This window comes from Aythya ferina, assembly GCF_964211825.1.
Source record: "Aythya ferina genome assembly, chromosome: 10".
NCBI classification, from domain to species: Eukaryota; Metazoa; Chordata; class Aves; order Anseriformes; family Anatidae; genus Aythya; species Aythya ferina.
The window spans coordinates 3,208,694-3,231,657 of NC_140306.1; the positions used below are offsets into that span (position 1 = coordinate 3,208,694).

Sequence of the window (22,964 nt, forward strand, 5' to 3'; positions counted from 1 at the left end):
AGGAAATCAGTACTGGTTTTAATCTAATATATCCCAAAATTAGGTTCTCAAAGTCACACAGAACAGTCCTGATGAGACCCCTCAGCTTTTGCTTCTTACTCTCCAATGCAAAATGTCCTCTCAAATGCCATAATGAGAACTTGCAGGAATGAGAGTCTGGGGAATTTTTGAAGTGTTAGAAACATGCAACCATTGTGGATTAGTATTCCACACAGACCCATCATTTGCAGTGTTTGCACTCATTTTAACATTCCTTTTAAATTAAAGGCACAATAGGTAAGCTGGCAGCATGCAGATGGCTTAAAGAGTTTAAAACATCCTTATTCATAGTTTTAATATAACAGAAGCTATTTAGAACCCAATTTTTGTGCTCTTTGAAAGGTAACAGGATTTGTTCTGAACACTAAATTCAGCAGGAAAACAGCAGGTAATTTGGATTAATGGGTTTGCATATTTTAAATACAAATAGTATGAGTTAATAATATCCCTTTAGATATTCAAACGTACCTTGAAATATAGACATCTAGCTGTGTAGGAAAGGCTACAATGGAACAAAACTGTAATCACTATGGAATAGGCATGGCAGAAATGTGCCACTTAGAAGAGTCCTGAAGCAGATCCAGGAGAGTGCTGCTGCACTCAAATGCATGCAGCTAGGGGCAGGTGAAAGATGCAGACACTATTCAGTAGGGCACTTTTTGGTAGAACTTGGGAAGTTGATGTGCATAAAGGTAATCAGACATATAACAAATTAATAAATTAATAATAATAATAAAAAAATCTAAAGCCTGTGGAGTCTGTCAGCAGCAAACACTGAAGGAAGGCTGAACTCATGCTATAAAGGTATCCCTTCCACTTGTAATTCTAAGTCCGGCCCCATCTTCAGAGGCTGATTGAAATTCTGAGAAAATAGTATGCATTTGATATATTCTGGTTTATAGTCTGATGGTTTCCAGAAGTGATGGTCCAGGTTTCCTTTCCCTCTCTGTCTGAAGAGGATCTAACATGTCAGAGGAAAACATACTGCCAAAGAGCAATGCGACATAAACTGTAAAGTCAGCCAGAGATGGAGGATACTCTTTGCTTAGAGTAATGCAGGGATTTGGGGGTTTCCTCTTATCTCAGTATTGTGTCATTTTACCAAAGGCAACTGCTGATGTTGCCACTTTGAAAGAAAAGATCATAAAGCCAACCTTGAGTAGACTTGTTGCCCACCACAGCCCATCCTGCATGTAGGGAAAGAGACCAGCTCAGGTGGATAATGTGTTGTCTTCTCCTTTGGGGGCAGTTCTAGGTATGGAGTATTAGCATCAAAGGCAAGGTGACACATTCATTTCTTTCTCTATCTTGGCACCTTAAAAAATTCCCATCCCTTCCAACAGTGTTTAAGTTGCTGACTGTAGGTGCCTATGAGCACATTCACGATGGAGCATCACAAGTTCTACTTACTAAATAGTGCAGTGCCACAATCTAGGGAGGAAAAAACAAACAAACAAACAACAATCCAAACATAAACTTACCCTATTATCTTGCTGTCAATTATCCTTGATGGGTAATTGCACCAGTGGCCAGGGGGAAATGCTGGCAGGTGTAATTGCTGGCTTCTTTTTCTGAGGTTATAACCTCAGACTTGCACACCCTGTCATCAGGTACACACACACACAAAACATTGAATAAATTATAAGCTTCTGACCTGCATAAATAAGGAAGCTTTTAATTTAAACTGGATAATTTTACATGCTAAAACCATTTTACTTCCACTGCTTCTCTAACCGTGCTGGGTGATGGGAGCAAAGATCTTTACAAACCATGTGGTCTCTTGTTAAAACATACAGGTGCTAGTACAGAATATCATAAGGAAAACCATTTATGTGGAAAAATGTTGCATGCTGAGTTGACAAGAATCTACTTGTGCATATTACAAAAAAGTACAGGGTAGTTTAAAACTGACAATCCATTACTATAAATCCATCTTTTGCTTAGGATGATAAACCAAGATTGAATTATAGATTTCACAGCAGCTATTCCCACATTCTGCATTTAAATCCACACCTTCTGCTTCCCCAAAGCTTTTTAATCCATTCATTTGAAATGAATGTTCATGATCAAAAATTGCCTCAGTTTATGAACATTTTCATTTTAGGAAATGCAACAACACAATCCCCCAAATTGTTCAGAAACCTTGTTAAAAGGAGCACTGTCATCAAAACCTAATTTTCAACATTTATTTATTTCTGGTCAGCTTGATTTGTAAACAAGTGCATGCCCCAAGTGTGCAGCTGCATTTCCTACTTAATTCAAATTTGCTGAGTGTGTTCAGATGTAGTCATACTTTGGGCCAGATTCTGATTTTAGATACTTGCATGCATGTATGACTGGACACGAAGCCCTCCTAATCCAGTTTGCCTCACAAATAAATGGTATGTGTTTGCTAACCACATTCTCCCACTAAATTATATTTGTCTTATATGAAGCGATTTAAAATTGAGATTTCCATTCACTGTACTGTGATCATCACTGTCTCTTGCAGTTCAACAGCTGTAAATATTGGCCAGTTTCTTCAAACTGATTTTACCCCAGAAAGGGATACCAGCACAAGCCCAAATCCTGATTGTTGCTGTTTTCTGCTCATTTCACTTTGATAATTCAGCTATTAATAAAAGCACTTCAACCAGTCAAAAGCTGGCTGGACTGAGCAGCCTGGGCCAAACCTCGTGTCACTCTTCCTAAATAGCTGGCCCAAACTTGCAAACAGATGTGTGTGTGGGAGAGAGAAAGACTTCCTAACTCTCAGCAATAAATCTGAAAAAAAGTTCAACATTCAAACTCCACCAAATGTTAATCAGTCTGCCACCTTTTGTTGTTCTTATGAATGACTGTAGTCAGGCTATTTAAAGCAAGTGATGCATTCAGTTGTTGATTGTAAGTGCCCATTGAGGGCACCTCAAATGAACCACAAACTCCCTTCAGTTCTCATTCCCCCTTCCCAGCAAAGGGCTGGACAGACTTTAAGAAAGTACAAGAAGTTCATCGACTAAGCCAACAGAGTCCTTCAGAAATTATTATTGGGGCAATCTTGGAGAAAAGAGGAAACACAACTGTTTTAGTAACTTTTATTTCTCATCCAAGCCTACCGTGGCTCTACACTTGTTCTCAGACCCCAACAGCAGTCACACATCCTGAAGCAAAGACTGCCCAGGCTCCGTCCCCGGGCAGCCACTGTTCCTGTGTGTCCCCTACCCAAGCCAGGGAAGAGGTGTTCTGTGTGAGGAGATGTGACTACGCTCTTACTGCAGCGGTCAGTATTTTTATTTTTATTTTACCCCCACAAAGCCAGAAGTGCTATTCCATACCTCAGACTTTTTCCTACCTGTTCAGTCTCTCTGCTCAGGCACAGCCAGAGGTTGTATGCCATCATCCCATAAGTGTTATTTTATATGCTAGAAAATCTATTTCAGCCCCCTACGTAAATATTGAAGTACTGGTCTTGTGGAGATTCATGAATGATTTCAATTTAAACAGCCAGTCCCAGTAATTTCAGAGGGCTTATTTGCAGAGTGTAAAAGCAAGTATGGTCACATGCATTGGCCATGCAGTGCAATAAATGGCTCAGTTCATATGTGCCAAATAAATGTAAGAAAGCACCTGTACTATCCGCTGGAAAGCCCATATGACCATCTGCAGGATTTGGTCAGAAATTAAAAGGAAAACCATCTTTGTGGAAAACGAACTTGTTCCTTTAACCTGAGCAATGTCAAATGGAAACAAAACAAGGTTGGTGTTGCCAGAAGATGTGACAGTCTTCCAGTCTTCTAAGCCTCTGTTTTTGAGTCTTCCTGCTTCGTATTCAGAAGAGGAGGATACAAAAAGGTGCCACCACTGGCACAAATGCCTTTTGTATGGCCCTGGCCACGAGCAGTGGCTCTGAGCTCAAAGCCCCAAGGGGGAACAAGAGCTTTCATTGACAGGATATCACTGTGAACCCTCTGGAGCCTCTCCCAGACAGAAGAGCACTGCACAGTCTGGGCTGAGCTAGGCAGAAAAGTTAGTACAAGTGATGCGGAGCTGAACAGTATATCAGCGTGACAATGCTATCTCAGCCCATGTCATTAGCTAAATATATAGAGAGAGTTTATGTATGCATACATGTAAGCCAGAACACTGAGGCCTTAGGGATACATAATAAGTATTTTTCCCAAGAACAAACATCCATACCTAAATCTGAATTTATACAGTCTAAATTTATACAGTCTAGAAGCATTAGTTATGTAAACAGAAAACATATCAAGCAACATTTCTGCCAGACTGCCATACTGGACACACAAAGTGGCTTAACAACACGAGTCTACTCAGCCTGTCCAATTATATCCTGCAACTGTTCCATCTCTATTTCATTTCAAACCCTGTCACCTGCAGCTTGTGGCAGAAAGGTTTTTTTCCATAAGTGAAGGTGACCAAACTCCATCTCCTTGAAAATGGTAGAAACAAACACTTTTTTTGGTCATTTTTCCTTCTTTTAATTGGAGCTGCTTTCACCATCTCTGTCTAATCACTCCATTCTCAACATACGCACCAATACCCTAAGCTCCTTATTTGCAGGCACCACAAAATACATGTTAATGAATCAACCCCAAGATGTAAGAGTTTTTGGCAGTAGTTTTCACAACAGCCAGCTTGTATTTGTTTTTAATCAAAGTGTAACAAAAAATAATAATTAAAAATATTAATGATCTTAAAGCTGTTTCAGTAGAAGTGTTATTAATTTCAATTGAGATAAAAATTCTGGAAAGAAAAAATAAATGTGATTTATCTCCATGTTCAGTGCACTTCCGAAATACTTTGAAATTTTAATTCAAGTAAAATATATGTTATCCAAAAAAGGATTTTCAAGTAAATGATATAAACGTTGACTTAAAATTTTCTTTTGTAAATAGCCCACACAGATTAGTTAAAGAAGGTTGCATTTGTATTACTAAAGCTGCTTTTTAATAGGTAGCCCAAACACAAGAAAAGTGGTTGCCAGTTTCCCTTCTTGCCATTCCCTTGTGAGTGAAAGATCTGATACAGCTGCCTGTAAACGTAGCTGCTGTAAGTACTAAGCAACCAGATTTGATTTCTAAGGAATTTTCTTCCACTGGCATTTAGGTACTACATCTTTGTAGAATGAGAGACACTTCTAGGCACCAGCACTACCTTTAACAGGAGCTTATAAGCTTCTCATTGAAGAGTCAGAACTACAAGAGCTAAAACCTGGCTCTTCATGCAGTCTGATTTAGCAGCCTCCGTACTTCACAAAATCAGAATTCTATTACCAAAGAAACCCTGCCAATGACATGATATTACACAGCATGAAATCACTCCGACATCTAATCTTCTAAGGGACTTACATGCCAGAAAGAATCAGGAAATCTATGCAGTCATCATTTCTCTTTTTTTTTTTTTTTTTTTTCCTCCAGTTTCCAAGCTTAAAGCAGATATGAGTCTGTCTTCTGAACCCTGCATGTATTTCAGCATTGTTCAACATAAAGAACCATTCTGTATTTGAAAAGAAATCATGTTAGGATTATAAATTAATATTAAAAACAATTCCAACACTCTCACTGTCTTTATAAAGAACCAGAGGTCTAAAAATGTACTTGTAAGAAGGTGGATTACAGCAGATACAGACTACAGTTCCTAGTATATTGTTTTTAGAAAAATGGAATAACAATAAGGCCTGGAGGTATTCTCCATTTTCTACATTCTTTTCATAGCATTTTCTTACCCTTTTCAGTAGCACAAGCCCATCACATCCAACTCTCATGAAGCTGCTGAGATTCAGCATTACCTGGAAGCATTTGTGACACCAAAACCAATCCACAGCCCCAGTTCTGCAGCTTACACCTGTGAATGCACAGTTACCATTTTTTCTATTAGAAATTGTGGAGAAGAAAAAAAGATAAAAAGGTCAGTCCCAGAAAAATAATACAATAGGTTATCTATGTGACTTTTAGTCAAGCTTAATCCTTCCTACTTGAAGGAATCTGGAAACCCAGATACCCCAGTCACAACTGCTGGAGTTAGGCAGAGACTCCCCGCTGGATGTGGGAGAGCTTAAGCATCCTCAGGGACAGGGAAACACTGTTCTCCACCATCACAGAAATAGATGAAAATGGGCTAAATCTGTATTTGCCAGATTTCAGAAGCTTTTTTTTTATTTTTTTTTCCTGAAAGAAGTGACCTGCCTAGCAGAAGAAATAGCCTGAAAGAGTTCCAGCTCTGTACTTCACCTCCTTGTCCTCTTCACCCTTTGTGGGAGCTCACCCAAGTTAGAAGCTACTCAGCAACACTTGGTGAGATGTTTGGCAGCTGTTCACACACACAAGAAGTGTTTTGAAAAACCTGAAAAAGAAATGCTGTCAGTTCCCAGGTACATTTTCCAGAGCAAGGCAGTCACTGTGCCAAGATTTTAATGAAGGAAAGTGAAGATCTCCAAGAGAAACAAAATCAGCTGAAGGAAATCTAAGGCAAGTGGTTAAACTCAGTCATTTTGTCCTAGACTCATCAAGGTTTGTTTGTTTGGTTGGTTAGTTTGGTTTTATTTGTGTGTTGTTGTTGTTTGTTTTTGTTTTTAAACTCTGAACCAAGGACTCAAAACATAAAATAAAACAAGTAATCTGTGAGGATTCCCAGGGAAGAAAGCTGATATTCACAGAAATTAAGCTGGAAATATTTTTAAAAATTGATTTTAATATATTATTTGTATTAGTGTACTCTATACCAAATAGCATAAGACACACACGAGAAAAAAAAAAAAAAAAAAAGATGACTAGATGCGCGCGTTAAGGTCATGTTACTGTTGGGTCATGCTTTTATGCTACATAAGCCCAGTGTCATTGCCCGACTCAGCTCTGGAGAGAACACATGTCCCAGTAATGCCAGTACACACCAGCCTGCAGACAAATGCTTGCAAAAAGTAATAGATATATAATGCATGCCAAACTGGAGCCTTGAATCTCTAAGTAAATACCACATCATTTTGATCTGTTAATAAATAAGCCCTGTCCTGCTTAGTCCTGAGCATGTCATTAGGGAGACAGAAGAGCACCACGTGGGGGAAGGCAGGGGCGTCTAGTGGGTCAGGGGCACGTCAAGTATCCCATACTGTAGCAGCTGTCCCTCTGCACAGACACACACTATTTAAGATATCAGTGTGGATAATTCATACTTCAGAACTTCTATGGTACCTTTTTATATGAACAAACTCAAAGAAATAAACAATATTTAATTAATTTAATGTATAAGATGAGGAGTTACACTGGCAGATTGCAGCTGTAGCCTTTAATCTTCATTATGGATTCAAACACGAGCATCTAAAGTAAGATTCAAGTGGAATGAAATTCTTTTTGTTTAATGGATAACAATCAAGTAACACGTAATCCCTTATAGCAACGGTTCTGCAACTACTCTGTCCATTTTATGTGCATAATATATCTTAATGGGCTTTACAGCAATTTAGGCCACAAGACGAAGCATCTGGCAAAGACTAATTTATGAGAATGTCACTCATGAGTAACGTATACCATCCACAGAGATGAAATATTTGATGGTACAGGCACTCAATCTTATTGGTATCCAGAAGTCCTGTAAATACTCTTCAAAAGATGAGAATTTCTAGAAGAACAAGATAGCCTCCCAAATGCTGTTACACTTTATAGCATTACTTATCTTTCAGTTGTTATCCTTTCAAAAACACTTATTTTTCACTCATTAATAAGATTATCTCACATTAATAAAGCTATTGTCTGCTTCTTTCCTAGATGTTCTTGCATGAAATCAGCTCCCTACAGCTTGTAGGAATAAAGCAGTCAGCATGTAAACAGCGTTATTAGGATTTTGAATTAAAAGCGATTTCAAAGATAAATGTAATATTTTGTTAATATAAACACAGCCCACATATTCCAGTCATTTCATAGACCAGTGAGGAAAATCATAATTTCAGTGTATGTGTGCAAGAATGACAAGCTGTGGTAATCACAAGTGTATGGAAAAATATGATTTGTTTTCAGTTTTCATTCTAAGTACATGCAAAGTAAAGATACTAGTCTGGGATGCATTTGTTTTGGAAAGTCATGACTACACTTCAGTAAAAACAAAGTTACTTCCCATTGTTGTAAACACATATACAAGCACATGCGCTATTTGTGTATTACTCACACTGATCTACAAAGTTCTGGCAGAAAAAAATTAACACATTCTTTAAAGGATATTAAATTTCCCAACCAGATCCAGATGTTGAACAGTCTTACAACAAAAATAGTCAAAAAGCATGAATGCTGTATGAAAGGACAACCTGAGGTTTTTCAGCTCATAGTTCAAAAACACCCTGAGAAAGTATCACCCACAGCTTCAATAACCATTTTATCTACACACTTCATAGCTGCTCAGCTAGAGTTGTGTCTGAAATTCACATGTGTACCAGCACATCCCTCTCTTCTATACCTTCTTCAACAGACTTAGAAGGGTGATGGGTGGATAAAATTACAAACTCTTTCCTGTTTTCTGGTCTGAACAGCTAAGAAATTAGATAGAAATTACAAGGTTTGCCATCCCCTCAGTGGGGAGCAGGTACTAGTATTTCACTCCTTTTGACCCTTTTGGATCTAATCTGTGGCATCACACTTGATGCACTTCTTCTGGGTCAGATTCTACCATTTTATCTTGCTTGCAGTATAATCTTGCTAGCAGGATTTTCATGGTTAATTTAGGTTTGAGGGTTGTTTTTATTTATATTTAATGAATGTGTGACCAAGCCATCTCCCTCTTCATCTGCTCCGTAGATTTATTTTGTATTGGGCTACATCTGTTTCAGTACTTTAACTGTTCCAATCTGAGGACTATTGACATTTTCATTATGTGTGAGTTGACAGTACATGGCTATATTAAGGGATTTCCAACTATACAGGGATGGGGGGTGGAATCACTCTTTGCAGATATTTTTAGTAGATTATGCTCTTCAGTATAGCAAAATGACAAGGCAAAAAAAAAAAAAAAAAAGTAACATTTTAGTCAGTGTAAGAGGCTACAAAAAAATCACAGCATCCTTGTGAAATAAGCACTGGCTGGAGAACAAGGTACGTGTTATTAATATATATCAGTATCTATATTCCAGAAGGAGATAGCCAAAGACTATAATTAGCTCTGAAGCTAAAGTACGAGCAGCATAATAATAACTGTTAGACTAAAAAGGAATGTAATGAATAAAAGCTCAATTCACAAAGGAATACAATGTTAATATTGAAATTTGGACATGTTAAAATGGTGAGTTGTAAAAGAGGAGCATTTAATGATACTGTCTTCGCAATTTATTTAGGGTAGATATGAAAAAACAGTTATAATTTACAAGAACAGGTAGCATTTTATACATGTTTTACAATATAGTCTATCAAATCAATCATTGCCTTCAATTCTGCTTCCAGTGTACAGATATACATGCACTGTGCTGCACAAATACACACATATTTAAATTAGGTTTGCCAATTTCCTATAGTATTAAAAAAAAAAAAAAAAAAGAGAAAAAATGTTGGAACAGATAGACAACAAAATTCACATATCTCTGCTTGTTTTCCATATCTGACCTTGAAAGACTGCTTACACATGATGGTCAGTAGGTACCTCCCTCATTCTTATTGATAAATTATTTACACATTCCTATTCAAAACTAAGGCTTGAAAAAATGGGCAGAGGGAAGGAAGCCAACCATTATTTTGAATAAAAAAGAATTAAATCAAAAACTGTGAGCTAACAAACTGCAGTCACATTCTTCTCCTAGTGTTCTATTACCTCTCCTTTGATTTTACCAGTCACTTACTATTCAACACATTAAAAAAAAATTTGTCACTACATATAAAAGCTTCCACACTCTTGACCTGGCCTACATATTTATTCTTCTTCCTCCAGAGTCTGTACTGAACTGAACTTTTTTTTTTTTTTTTTTTTTTAAAAAAAAGTTTCTTTGTCTGTATCTGCATTAGTATTTTGACAACTTTCTTTACACTATCATCCTGTCACCTGCAGCTGAAGTAATCTATTTTTCTCTACCAAATATTCTGACTGACCACACACAAAAAAAAACAGTTTATTTAATAAATCATTGTTCCACACCAGTGTTGACAAAGTTTTTTTTTATTTACATGGCAACTTGCTAGGAACTTTATGGATAAGTTTCCTCCCTCCACCTTATAGACATTAAAAAAATTACTTAAGTGTAATTCATGCAGGAAGGTTCTAACAATTTGGGTTAAATTCAGTTGAACACAAGTATAAGTTCCTGCCTATTTATCAAAATAATACATTCTTAAATCTGAACTAAGACTTTTTACATGGTTGTCAAGAACAATTTAACTACTTTGGCCGTATGAAAGCAGATTAGTGAAACCTGTACATATGGAGTCATATGGAATGGGCAGAACTACAGAACACAAGACGTATCACCTGTTTTTCTACATGACACTGCCAGCACTTAATACCTTAGGATGCAAGACAGCAACACATCAAGTCTACTATTTATATCCAAAAAGATCCCAGAAGCTTCAGATTGTCTCCAAAATTCTGGGGACCATCTCATTTGAGACCAAATATTATATGTATAAAACCAGCAAAAAAGTGGATTAAAATATGCAGCATATTTTGAAAGTCTGTCAAGGATTCATGGTACAGCAGCATGAAAGATTGGCAAGGAGGACTAGAAGTTAAAATAGCTGTAGACAAAGCAATTAGCATCTTTATCATGTGGATATTGATCCAGCTGATCTCTGTTAACAAACCTTCCAAAAACGAGATAGGAAGGCACTTGCTTATAATGCTAGACGAAACAGGCAACAGCAAAATAATCAATTAAATGGAGTCTTGTGATGCCCACTTTGAGCATTAAGAAGGAGTGGAGAGATCAAATGGAGAAAAAAATGATAATTTACAGTTGGGAAAACTCTCTAAGATGTTTATTTGAAGTCAAAAGTGATAACGTAATCCCATGAAGCAGGAACAATCAGCATCCTGGAGGGATGAGAATGATCCTCTTCAACTTGAGAAGAGCCTTTCCCCACCTCACTCCAGGAGCCGGGCTGTATCAGCCCTCACTTGCAGTGGTTGTTGTAACAGCAGGAGCTCTGTCCAATGCCGACGTGAACAGACAGAGCCAAATACTGCATATAATGAGATCCTATTATCTGGAGAAGCAAGGGCTGATTGCCAAAATTAGTGTGTCATCACCCCCCCCACCCCCCTTTCTAAGGCTCCTAACAATATTTGTCTCTCTTTCACCCCATCTCCTCGCAATATACATTACTATCATCATACCTTGTCAGAGCCTAGATCCTATTTGCTAGACATGGTGCAAATATTCTCATTTCTGTAGTCCACAGAACAGTCAAGCCACACTCAGAGAAGTTTAAAAGGAAACAAATGTATTAAAGAGAAAGAAAGCTGCTGGCCTACCCTACGTAAGGATTATTAGAGCCAGGAAGAAAACTCACATCTCTATCCCACAGGGTCCAACCACCAGGTCCTGCTGCCTACACGTTCTGCATCTCTTCATCTCCCATCCACACAGATTCAGAAGAGCAAAGTTTCACTCATTTGGGGCCATTTTTCACAGTTAAAGAGACTTTTGCCATGAAATCATGCTCAAAATAATGCTGTTGGAATTACAAATATGAAATACTTGGAACACCTCTAAGTGAACATAACATAAACCTTTGAAGGAGAAAGATAATTCTGTCCTTTGCTGTTCTTCCCTTTCATGCTTGGTTCCCAAAACGTCTTTTTAAAGATATATTTTTATATAACTTTATTTTTACATATAGATATACACAAATATATATATATATATACACACACACTATATATATATAGAGAGAAGCAAACTTAGCTGAAACTTGCAATAGTCATTTCCCAATAGGAAGTAATTCACTAGAAAAGAACAATAAACCTACGAACAATAAAACTACCTACCAGCAACACACTGGGGCTTTTTGATGGGTCAATAGTCTTTAAAAATTCCAGACCAGCATTCAGGGATTTTGATACTTGAAATAAGCTGCATGAGAACAATCAATCATTCATCACAGATATACTGAAAAAAAAAATAAAAATAAAAAAAATAATCAATTGTTTCTAACTTACAAAGTAAATCTGACATGCTCAGCATCACACACCATATCATTTTCAAATAAATGGGCTGGAAAAAAAAAAAAAAAAAAAAAAAAAAAAAAAAAAAAAAAAGGATGTTTTGAGGACTTAAAATACCCTATCTGAATATATGATGCTGCATATTTTTTCTCTACAAAATAATTAAGAATAAAAAGTATACAAAGCCTGGTTTGAATCTCTGCTGCAAATTCTGAAGCAATGTAAAACTAAGATGATTCTATTTATTTAAATATGGGGTCACCAACTTAAAACAGATTGAAAATCAAGTCCAAGGAATAAAATGCAAAAGGAATGAATGTTCCGGTGATTTTTTTTTCGCCACTGGTAAACTTAGTTCATTGCAATCGGAATGCCTTGGGCAAAAGCAGCATGCCCCCGACACTTGTGCTGGCAGGATTTCAGCCACCTTCCCAGACGGCTGCTTAGCAAACGAAACATCTGCTGTCCTGAAGCAAGGCTGGAAGCCTGAGCTTACACAACTTCACAGGAGCACACCTAACTTGGTGCCATGGGCCCTCCACTCTCTTGTTCAATAGACGGCAGCGCATTGAACCTAAAATACTGGCTTTAGATTCTGCACAGGAGAGGTCTGATCTTTTGGCTCTTACTGTGAAATGGAGCTTTGTAAGTTAGTATATTTTGTACCGGACGAGGAATTGGAGATGGTGAAGTATGATGGTGATGTTTTTTGAGACATAAAAAATGATGCTACTGATGTTCAGAAGAGCTGCCCTCCTACAAAAACAGGTGCAGAAAAAAAATACTGAATTTACCGGGGGACAGGAGTACTTGCAAGATACAATATTCATGAAGTTTTACCTGTTCAGCCTTAAAAAGAAAAAACAGGGTAGATGCCATTGTCTGCAAATACATCACATGAATAACAAGGAAGGGAAAAGGATTTGTAAGCTAAAAGGAGGAAAAAAAAAAAAAAAAAAAAAAAAGTATAAATTAGCCAGGAATAAATTTAGTCTGAAATTAGATGAAGGTCTCTAGCCAATACAGGAGAAAGGTTACAGAGCAGAGTCCCAGGAGGAGAAAAATTCTAATTAGTTTTAAAACAGTGCTTGATCACTTCATGGAAGGTATTGCATGGCATGGATATCTCCTACAGCAGAGAACTGAACTTGTGACCCAACAGATCCTTTTCACTCCTAGGAGTTTCCTCACATTAATGCACATGAAAAATCAAAACCTTCCTCTTTTTCATATTTCTTACACTTTAGGTCTATTTTAATGCTAATTTTTTTGTGTGTTTCCAGAGGTTAAATTCGTATTTTTAACATTTTATATGTTGTTTTAATGTTGAATTATTTAAAAGAACCAAACCAAACAAAATCTAACACCGTGCTGCAGCCATTGATTCCATGCGTACTGTTATGGCCCCTTTATCTGAATGTTATTTAATGAGTGTCCCTGAAGGGATTAGCATGTCAATGTGTGTATATTGATTTCCTAATCCAGTCCATCAAAGCTGTTATGATCTGGCGACAGCACAAGAAACAGGAGTTCAAGGTTCTTCACACAGCTCCGACAGTATGTTCTCAAGCCTCTTGATGTGAGAATTAGCTCAGTCCTGAAGTCCAATTAATCTGATGAGACTGTCAACAAAGATGTCATTTCTAGTCACATTTTTGGGGATGTGGACACCTGTCTAAGATACAGAATGAGATCACCAGCTCATTAACATTTTCTAACAGATGGTAAAAAGCTGCATTTTATATCATTTTGGACCATTCCAGATTTTATAGGCAGGCCTCTATGCTACCCATTCTGAAGGGCTGCACACCAAAGTCAGTTTTAGGAATAAAAATATCAGGTAGACCTCTATTTAGATACTAGCCTCCAGATATTACAGTGGAAATAGGAAACATTTCAAATCCCTTCTTAGCTCTTGAAAGAAAATGAGACAGGAAGAAGGAGAGAAATATATATTACATCAGAACAACTGGGGGAGGGGAGTTGGTCAGACAAAGCCTTTTTCTGATGAATTTGAAATATCATCCAATATTTTCCCCCCCAAAAAATATTCCAGCATGGAACTCTTCACTCCTGACACCTTTACTGGGTGGTGCCATGATCCCATTCTTTCCTGAGACCTCTGACCAGGACCTACACCTCGTCCCACAACAGGCAACTTGTACAGCACACAGCCCCCCAGCTATTCCTACAAGCAAAATTCTCTGAGTAGCAGAAGACTCAGCAATAGGCTGTGGGCTATGAAACAGACTGGGAACTGCTTTGGCACTTCTCATACAGACAAGACGCAAGCTGCTTTTCCTCAGTAGAGATGCTAAGGTCTCAATCTTGTTGCTACAGTGTTCAGCAGGAAAACTGTTCAACATAACTGGAGAAAAACTAGATTCTAACAAGTTCCCAGCTGAGCAACGATAGACCATGTACATGTACGTCTGGGTTAGTATTATTGCAATAATATACAATAGGGTAGTTTTGTCATCTAGCATCTCATGAAATTGCTGTGAAATGAACAGAACTGTTTTAACTGCTTGATAAGGAGCCCCCTTTTTCTCTCAACCTCTATACGTTCAAATAAACTATTCTTATACCATCCTCATAATGCTTTTGCTGCTCAGATGTGTCACAGCACAAATTGGCACGCTTCCTATTTTTGATATCATCTAATTCCCTGGGTCATTAGTTATATAATCATAATCATTTTTCTGCTGGGCAGATTGGTGTTATCTATCTCATCTCCTTTTCTCATCTCACCTCTTTAGTAGTGTTGGAGCAGAGATGGGAACATCCAAGTCCCTCAGGGCACCATCTGGTACTACCCTGTACAGAGAGGGCTAAATGAATGACATACTGCATGGTACTTCCTACTCATTATTTACTGATTCCTTATGTCGTTGGGGTTTTTAATTCATTCCATTACATATTCTTTAGTTATTTTGTTCTTCTCTTTATCCCATTTCCTTTATCCCCATATCTAAAGGCTCCACAGAGTGGGAAAAAATGAACCATGAGTAAGAATGTGATGTGCTGGAGGGTTTAGTGGATCAAGAGTAATATTGTGAACACAAGAACAAAGGAGATCATACAGGATCAACATTTAAACTACATGCAGGAAGCAACATATAAAATACTCAAAGTCATCACAAAATAACAGGAAAAGAACATAAACGTATGTACATAAATATAGCATGAGGCAGCTGCCCATGAATAAATGGTTATATTACACAGCCTATTAACATTAAGAGATGAATCTTTTATATGTAAATAACACCAAGTCTAAAAGCTATTGTGTCCTTTCCAAAAGGAATTAAAATCCAGTCTGTACTGATGCAGAAACAATTACCAAATGCCTCTGGAGTTTCCATTAGTGCTTGTGCACCAGCCTTTGTCTACCTGCACTGCTCTGAGACAGCGCTGCCTGTAGATAAAAGCAGCCCAACATTTGTGTTTGTTACTGCTTTATGTTCAGCTCAGTAAAACAGATTGTTATTTTTTATTGTACTATGTAGCACCATAAATGTAGATGGTCTCTTAAAGAGAAATATCCCTCTTGCTAAGTAATTGTCAATTAAATTTGGTATTAATTATTCCTAATAGCCCAATCTCACGCACTGCTTCCAGGGCTGGGCTGCCCCAGGCTGCACCCATGGCCCCAGGGGTGGCAGAACCAGGGCTGCCCAGGAAGGGCTGGATGCACAAACCTCATGCCCGATATTTTGGGGGCTTTAAACCAATTCTCAACAGCACGCCTGGAGGGCGAGCGCCGCATCTGGCAGAGCCTGCAAATCCCCTTTGAGAGGGAAGACAAATGAAGCCTCAGGTGTTTTCCCCTCTGATGTGGAATCTAGTAAAGCTTGGGGGTTATTTCTAATGGATTAGTTTAGTCTGGCCTCCAGGATGGATGTGCTGGCATTCCTCTGCAGCCTCTTCCATGCCTTGCTGACAATTTCTATGCACAAGTTGGTTTTGCAGCTCTGCCTTAGCAGTTCAGTGCTCACAAATAGCCGGGGCCTCATTAGGCAAGAGGCAGTGATGGTTGGAAACAGAGGACAAAGGCAGTGCCCACCCTGTTCCTGACCCATCCTGCCTGCAGGGAGGTGTGACCAGCCACTGTACTGTGTTCGTACTGGCACAGGGCAGCTGTTCTTCTTGAAATGGATGTCTACATTTGTCAAAATTTGCTTTTCCCTGTTACAATTTGCACTTGTCATAGTATGGAGATGCATCGTGCACAAACAGGGGGTCAAAGATACTCGCAATCAATCTGTCACCTTCCCTGTGCAATGAAAGAAAATGTTAAATGATGCCACAGATCCATGAAATTCAAGGGAATAATGTCAGCTCCCTAAAACAGGAGTTGTATTTTCCACAAAACAGCCTCATATCAGAGATACGGCAAAATAGAACGTAGGATAAAATTCATAACAAACACATTAAAACAGATCCTTAGTTAGGAGACTGTAACAGACATTCTTGAGATGCCTCACAGCTATTCATTCTTCTTTATATCCATTTGAATGTTTCCCCCTTGGCCTTTTGTTTTCATTTTAGCTTTCTAAGCCTCTGTGCCATTCCAGAAGCTTTTTTTTTTCCCCCTCTCAGCTGTCCTTTCCCGTGCAGCCCTGCTCACTCTGCCTCTGCAAGACCCTTTCTCCTGTGTTGATTACTCGCTTCTTGGCATGTGTGCTGTTTCTAAATTCTGTTTTGCTTCTTAAACCTCTTTTTCTTCCCTGGACTGATTCCCCTCTTTTCATTAAGCTAGACTTTTTTTTTTATTATTATTATTATTCCACCCCTAAAAAGAGCATTTTATTCTGGCCAAACTGAGGGGCTTTCCATGTTCTCATTTACAAATGTCACTGCAGCATGGCTGAAATTCTGCTCCAGCCCTGAATGCTGCACTGGCACAGAACAAAAGCCTTGCAGTGCCTCATACACCACTGTGTTGTTTCCCCTCGTTCCTCCTCCCGGCTTGCTTAATAGTAACAGCTTGCAATGACATTTTAGCAAAAGCCATGTTCCTTGCAGCTCCTCCCCCTGCTTACAGCAGAAATTAATAGTAATAGTCCATTTAAGAGAAGCCATGAAAGACTGGCCCTAAGCAAGAGAAAAAGGAAACAGGCAGCCCCACATTCCTCCCTTGGCCTTCTTTATTTTAGTCCATCCCACTATCTGAGATTTTTTTCCCCCCCCCTCATCAAGTATTCAGCTGTAATTTCTAACCCTTCTAGTCAGCACATTAGCTTCAGCAGAGTTCAGGGTGCACGCGAAGGTGTCTCTGTATAGACCTGAAGGGATCAGAGATAATGTTTGCTTTCCCAGAACTAAAGCGCTAAGTGCACTTCTAGCAGAAGCGGTGTAAGATCATATTCAGCAAAAGGTTATCCAAAGCAACCGGCAATTTAATGTGGAAAAAAAAAAAAAAAAAAAAAAAAAAAAAGCTATGCACCAGCTCTCGAGGCTTTTGTTTTGTTTTTTCTTTCCTAGCAGTCACCTTACCCTGCTGACATTGTCCCATATGTGCCCCCAGACCTCACCCAGAGCTCCTGGGTGCAGTTGAAAGGAGGCAGAATAAATTCTAAGGGTTATTGCTGGTGTTGCCTGTTTTACCTATTTGCGTACATAAGCATATTCTTAGAAGACAAAATTAAGTTAGATATAAATTAATGGGCATTGTGAAGGCTCACTAACAAAGCTGTGTTTTCTTTCTTTAGGTCGCCTGTGGAAACCAGCTCACCAGAAGATACCCCATCAGCAGGGGAATAAAATCGAGGGAGGGGGGAAAAAGCCTGCAGGGAGCGAGAGGACAGCACAGCACCACCGCTGTGCCCTGGTTCATCTAAGTCCACTGCACACGGACAAAAGAGCACACAGGCTGCTGCCGGCCACTGGCACCGGCTGTATAGAGATATCAGGAGGCATCAGGAAGTCCTTGACTAATGGGCGAGAACTTCCTAGGCCTGATCCAACAGTGAGCTTAGCCAGTGGAAAGCCTCCTACCGACTGCTGGCATCTAGGTTAGCCCTACAGAAAACAAACAAGATACTCCCCTCCCCGCAACAAATCACCAAGGGAATTACATAACCTTTGGTAGCTTCAAAGTGCTGTTTTCTGAAGGAAGAGTCTCGCTTGGCTCCAGCAATTACTCTGACCTCCCCTTCCAATGAAGGAAGAGGGGTGAGAGAAGAGCTGAACACCCAGCTCACGGCCAGCAGGCTGAAGGTCAAGCAGGTAGGTTAGCAAAACACAGGGGATGTTAAAGCTAGGCAGCTATATAAAGAGGCAGCATCCCCGTATAACAAAGGAGGCATCCTCAGCATATCCCCAGCTTCTCAGTGCCTGAGCTGCCAGCACAGCCACCAGCCATAATTAATCTCATTTACTGCTTTACACAAAGCAAAACAAAAACACAAACCATGCAACAAAACAGGTTTGTGTGGATTGGACTGTTGGTGTAAATTTCTGTCATTTCTCAAACAGCCAAAAAAAAAAACAGGGAGTAAAAGCTGAAACTTCTGTCCCCCAAAAGCCCAATTTGCAGAGATATAACTGGCAACAACACATTGCTCATACAGGAACGGTAAGGCTGTGCTTACAATAACTTCTGTTATCCATTTAGCATTTTGATTGCTTTAGTTTACGGAATAGCACAATAATAAACAGTGCTTTAAATGACCATAATTAAATGCCATATGTATGAAAGAGCTGAAGTGATTTATCACCCAAAAGCCACTAAGTGCTTGATCACTTCATCAGATCATTAATCTCTTTTCCAGAAACGTGCTTGCCGCATATATAGTCAATTGTAAACATTTTGAATGACTGGACCTCAGTATATAGTCAAGCAATTAGATCAATACTGGGTTAATTCGGTTAATACATTCCATCAGATATTTAGTGAGGTGTTAAGATAACAATTTTATTTTTTATTAAGGTAAATGAGTAAATCTTTTTGTGAACATATAGATCAGTGACTGACCAACATGAAACAGAGAACACTTTATACTGACAGCTGCCACGTTGTCCTCAGCTTCTACTACTAAAAATTTTACAGACAAACACAGCCTGTTTTTAATTTCTTCTCTGTTGTAACAAGGTACTTCCTGAACACATTGGGTTGGATTGCTACTTCCTTGCTACTTCACAGCATCTCTCTTGCCTTTCTTTTGACAGGAGTTTGTGTTGTGGTGCCTACAGACGTCTCTTCTACATTCAAAGAATTTTTGGTACAAATACAGTACTAAAAATAAACATGTACACTATGGAGAATGTCAAAACAATCCTAAATGTTAAGCACAAGGAAACATCCCCAACAAACAGCAGCCTGTAATCTAAATTAAGAAGCAAAATAAATATGAGTTTTTCATTTCAACAACTTTTGTAAAAGCTGCCTTCTCGTATATTCTCTTGGATCATTTGAGCTTCTTTTCAGCTCCCCTAGCTTCTCTTTCTCAGACAGAACAAGTATTACAGAAAGCTGGGCACACCACAGACTTAAGCCTTTCTATTCTATTGTATGCTTTTAAATTCCACATGTCTGATAGCCGTATAACAACCTGGATAGTGAGAAAACAGTAGAAGTTTGGGGTACCTCATTTATTAAAGAAAACAATCAATAGAGGAATCAAACCAAGGGGCTGAGGACCTTCCATGAAACCAGCTAATTATCTTGTCAATGTTATGTCTTGTACAAGAAGTAGTCCCTCAGCCCAACGTCCTTAATTTACCAACTTTGGCCATGTAACAAGGTTATCCTTATTAACGCCTCTCCAAAAATCCAGTCTGATACATTTTCTCACTTTTTCACTTGGCATTGCAAATACCTTCTTCAACTCAATGCATTGGCCAGAGTCAGCCTCCAGTTTCCCCTCCCAATTTAGCTTTAGCACATCTAGTCTACTCCCAAGCTGTTCCCTCGCCAGCCAGCTTGCCAGGATCTCTTCAAGATGTCCCTCTTCCTGACTGGCAATGATTCACTTTTTTCATGACTTCTGAGCAGCCTCACAGTAAATGGGAGCAGTTCTCTGAACACCTGCCTGGCCAGGGACCCGTTCTTTTTTTATTCATCCTCAGCATATTTGCGGCAGAAAAATACAGCCAAGATGAAATAAAGACCAGATTGAGAAGTTTTGCAGGCAGACCAGAATGACTTTGTTCACCTTCCTAATACTGTTAGTTAGAAAACAGAGGTAGTTCATTACATCTCTGAAGGCTGTCTTCTGATGCCACTCTCTTCTACTTACAACAAAGAAACTGCCCCAGTACAAGCAAAACAATCATCCCAACCTCATTTGAGTGCTTTGTAGCCTATTTAGCAAGTAGAACCACAATGAGCATTTTAAGCAAACAGGAAAATATTAGTAATAAAAAAAAGGAATGTCATAGCAATATATGGTTATGTAGTTTGCACACAAGTTCTAGTTATATGATATTTATATAATTCTGAAATGCTTAGTTTCATGAAAGCCATTGCTGGTCTTCAATGCCTCCTGAATCCTGCCTTTTGACTCTTGGCAAAGAAGATAAATTAATTACCTGCTTAGTATTCTGGGTTTGCTTTAGTAAAATGAGCAGCCAGCTTTGCAGTGGGCCAAAATTCAAACAGAAACTCAATTCATGCAAAAGAGATCAGCCTTACTTTTCAGCCTTAAAACTTGGATACGCAACATACTGTCTCAACAGCATCTATCAGGGGGATAGCTGAACAATGCAAAGCAAACATCCTCGGCAGCAGCAAAGGAGAGCATGTTTGCCATGATTCACTGCACCATGAAGTGCATTGAAACCTGTCTTACAACATCTAAAAAGGTCTTTTTTATTAAAGCACCCGGCTTCCTATGTTCTTCCTGAAATAGGTTGTAAATGCCATGTGCCAAAGACCAGTTTGCTGGCACTTGTGGAATGGCCAGTATGGAAACAAAATGGCTTTGTGATAGGGCAGAAAAATCCTTGTAAAAAACTTCAGGGGATATTTACATTATTAACTGGATCCAGGGAGTTTTCCTTATTGGAAACAACACTCTCCCTTATCCTAAATTCAAACTTAAAAAAAATAAAAATAATAAAAAAATGTAGGTAATGTAGGTATTGATAATTTATTTCATGAAGGCATTTCTCTGTCCCTCATACAAGATGTTACAGAAGGAATCTTTGTGATATTTTACAGTTCTAATTTCACATTGCTTCCAGAAAGCAACTGAGGGGCAGTTTGAGGCTCTGATAGCCATGAAGAGCTTGGGGACTGGCTGGAAGTCACAAAACCTTAGCGAGTTCATAGCAAGTGCCAGATGCAAAGCTTGCCTGAAACTTCAGGACTGTCTCCTTGCTCAGACAACTGAGGAAAAGAAAAAAAAAAAAAAAAAAAAAAAAAAAAAAAAAAAAAAGTAAAAAAGAAAGAAATGAAGCCAAAGCTTTGCACTAATCCCAAGTGAATATAATGGCACTTAATGGCCACATTTCCTTTGGGATTTCACACTGACACCAGTTTTGTTTTGAAACAAAACACTTGTCATGATACTTGCACAGAAACAATGTCACTTAGCTCGTGTTAACCATAGACTCGTGTTCTGAAAGACATCTCCAGCTCATTACCAGCAAGTATCTCACCAGAACGCGACAGCATGAGAAGACCTACCTATTCCAGTGGTGTGGCACAAGAAAGTGTCATTGGGAAAGCATATCTTTCATCTTCCAGTTTGCTTTCTTGCCTAGCCACAGTTAAGATACAATAAAGCAAAGAAATAATAAAAACTAAAAAAAAAAAGCCCCAGAAATTTTGTATCAGCACAACCATTTTATGCCTTCCTCATGTCAAGACATGAGCAAACAACAACATATTTGTACAGAGATAACTTCTTATTGTACAAATAAAGAACGGCTCTAGACTTCCACCAGACATAGACCTTTTCTTCTTTACAGAGGACAACTGTAACACTGTTTATCCACGAGAACAATCAAGTAATTGCTCTGCTCTGAAAGTAGAGATTAAAGTAAGAGAGACAGAAATCAGCAACATGTACAGATAAAAGGGGGAGGAGTCAGAAAATACAGATTAGTCACTGTGGATAGTTTTTCCACAGCTTCCAAGCATATTAGGAAACCAAAAAAGGCAGGCCTAAAATACATATTAAGGTAGTTACTGAAATACATAACCAGAATTTGTGAACTCACATTGTTTCCCATGAATGCTCGTCCTGATCCTTGTTTCAAAAGGTGAAAATATTGAGGGGTAGAAAGAAATAGTACAATATGGAAAAAAAAAAAAAAAATAGTAGAAAAGCTGATTTGGAATCTCAAACAATTCATTTATGTTGTACTTGGAAATCACTTTTAATGGAAATAAAATGTAAAATACAAAGAACCTTACTTGTAGCATTTAATTACCCATCTTAATTAACTTGAATAATGAAATAATCCTGTTCCTATTTAAATAGACCACTTTGCATACTGAAATATGTAGCACAATTAAAAAGAAAGGCTGCATGACTCTTGGAGATGTAAGAAATAATCCTGAAACCTGCTTCTATATAGGCTAAGGCAGCAATTCAAAAGTATTGATTAGATTTGATTTCTATGCAGTGAAATTACTATGAATTCCCACATCCTGCCAGGATGCAGAAAAATGAGAAGCAATTGTCTTCTTCATTTGTCTGATCTTTATTAGATGTTATTCTGTGGCAGTTTATTGCTGTTATCACTCCAGTCATGCTGGAATTTGTTGCTGTGGCAATGCAAAACACGATACAATGAGAGGATTATAGTAATTGCAAATGTTCAGATGAGTAATGGTGGATAATCCA

General features: G+C 38.5%; 1 long non-coding RNA gene across 5 annotated transcripts in view; it reads right to left on the minus strand.

The window, feature by feature from the left end:
- Window positions 1-22,964, minus strand: part of LOC311442309 — a 58,726-nt gene that overhangs the window by 13,498 nt on the left and 22,264 nt on the right. For 3 of the 5 annotated variants that reach the window (XR_014696556.1, XR_014696558.1, XR_014696559.1), the window contains exons 5-8: window positions 6,304-6,381; window positions 5,765-5,883; window positions 5,388-5,535; window positions 1,521-1,639 (exon numbers count right to left, since the gene is read on the minus strand). This is a non-coding gene — a long non-coding RNA (uncharacterized lncRNA). The remainder of the gene's footprint in view (window positions 1-1,520; window positions 1,640-5,387; window positions 5,536-5,764; window positions 5,884-6,303; window positions 6,382-22,964) is intronic. The other 2 variants (XR_014696557.1, XR_014696560.1) reach the window with 1 other exon arrangement.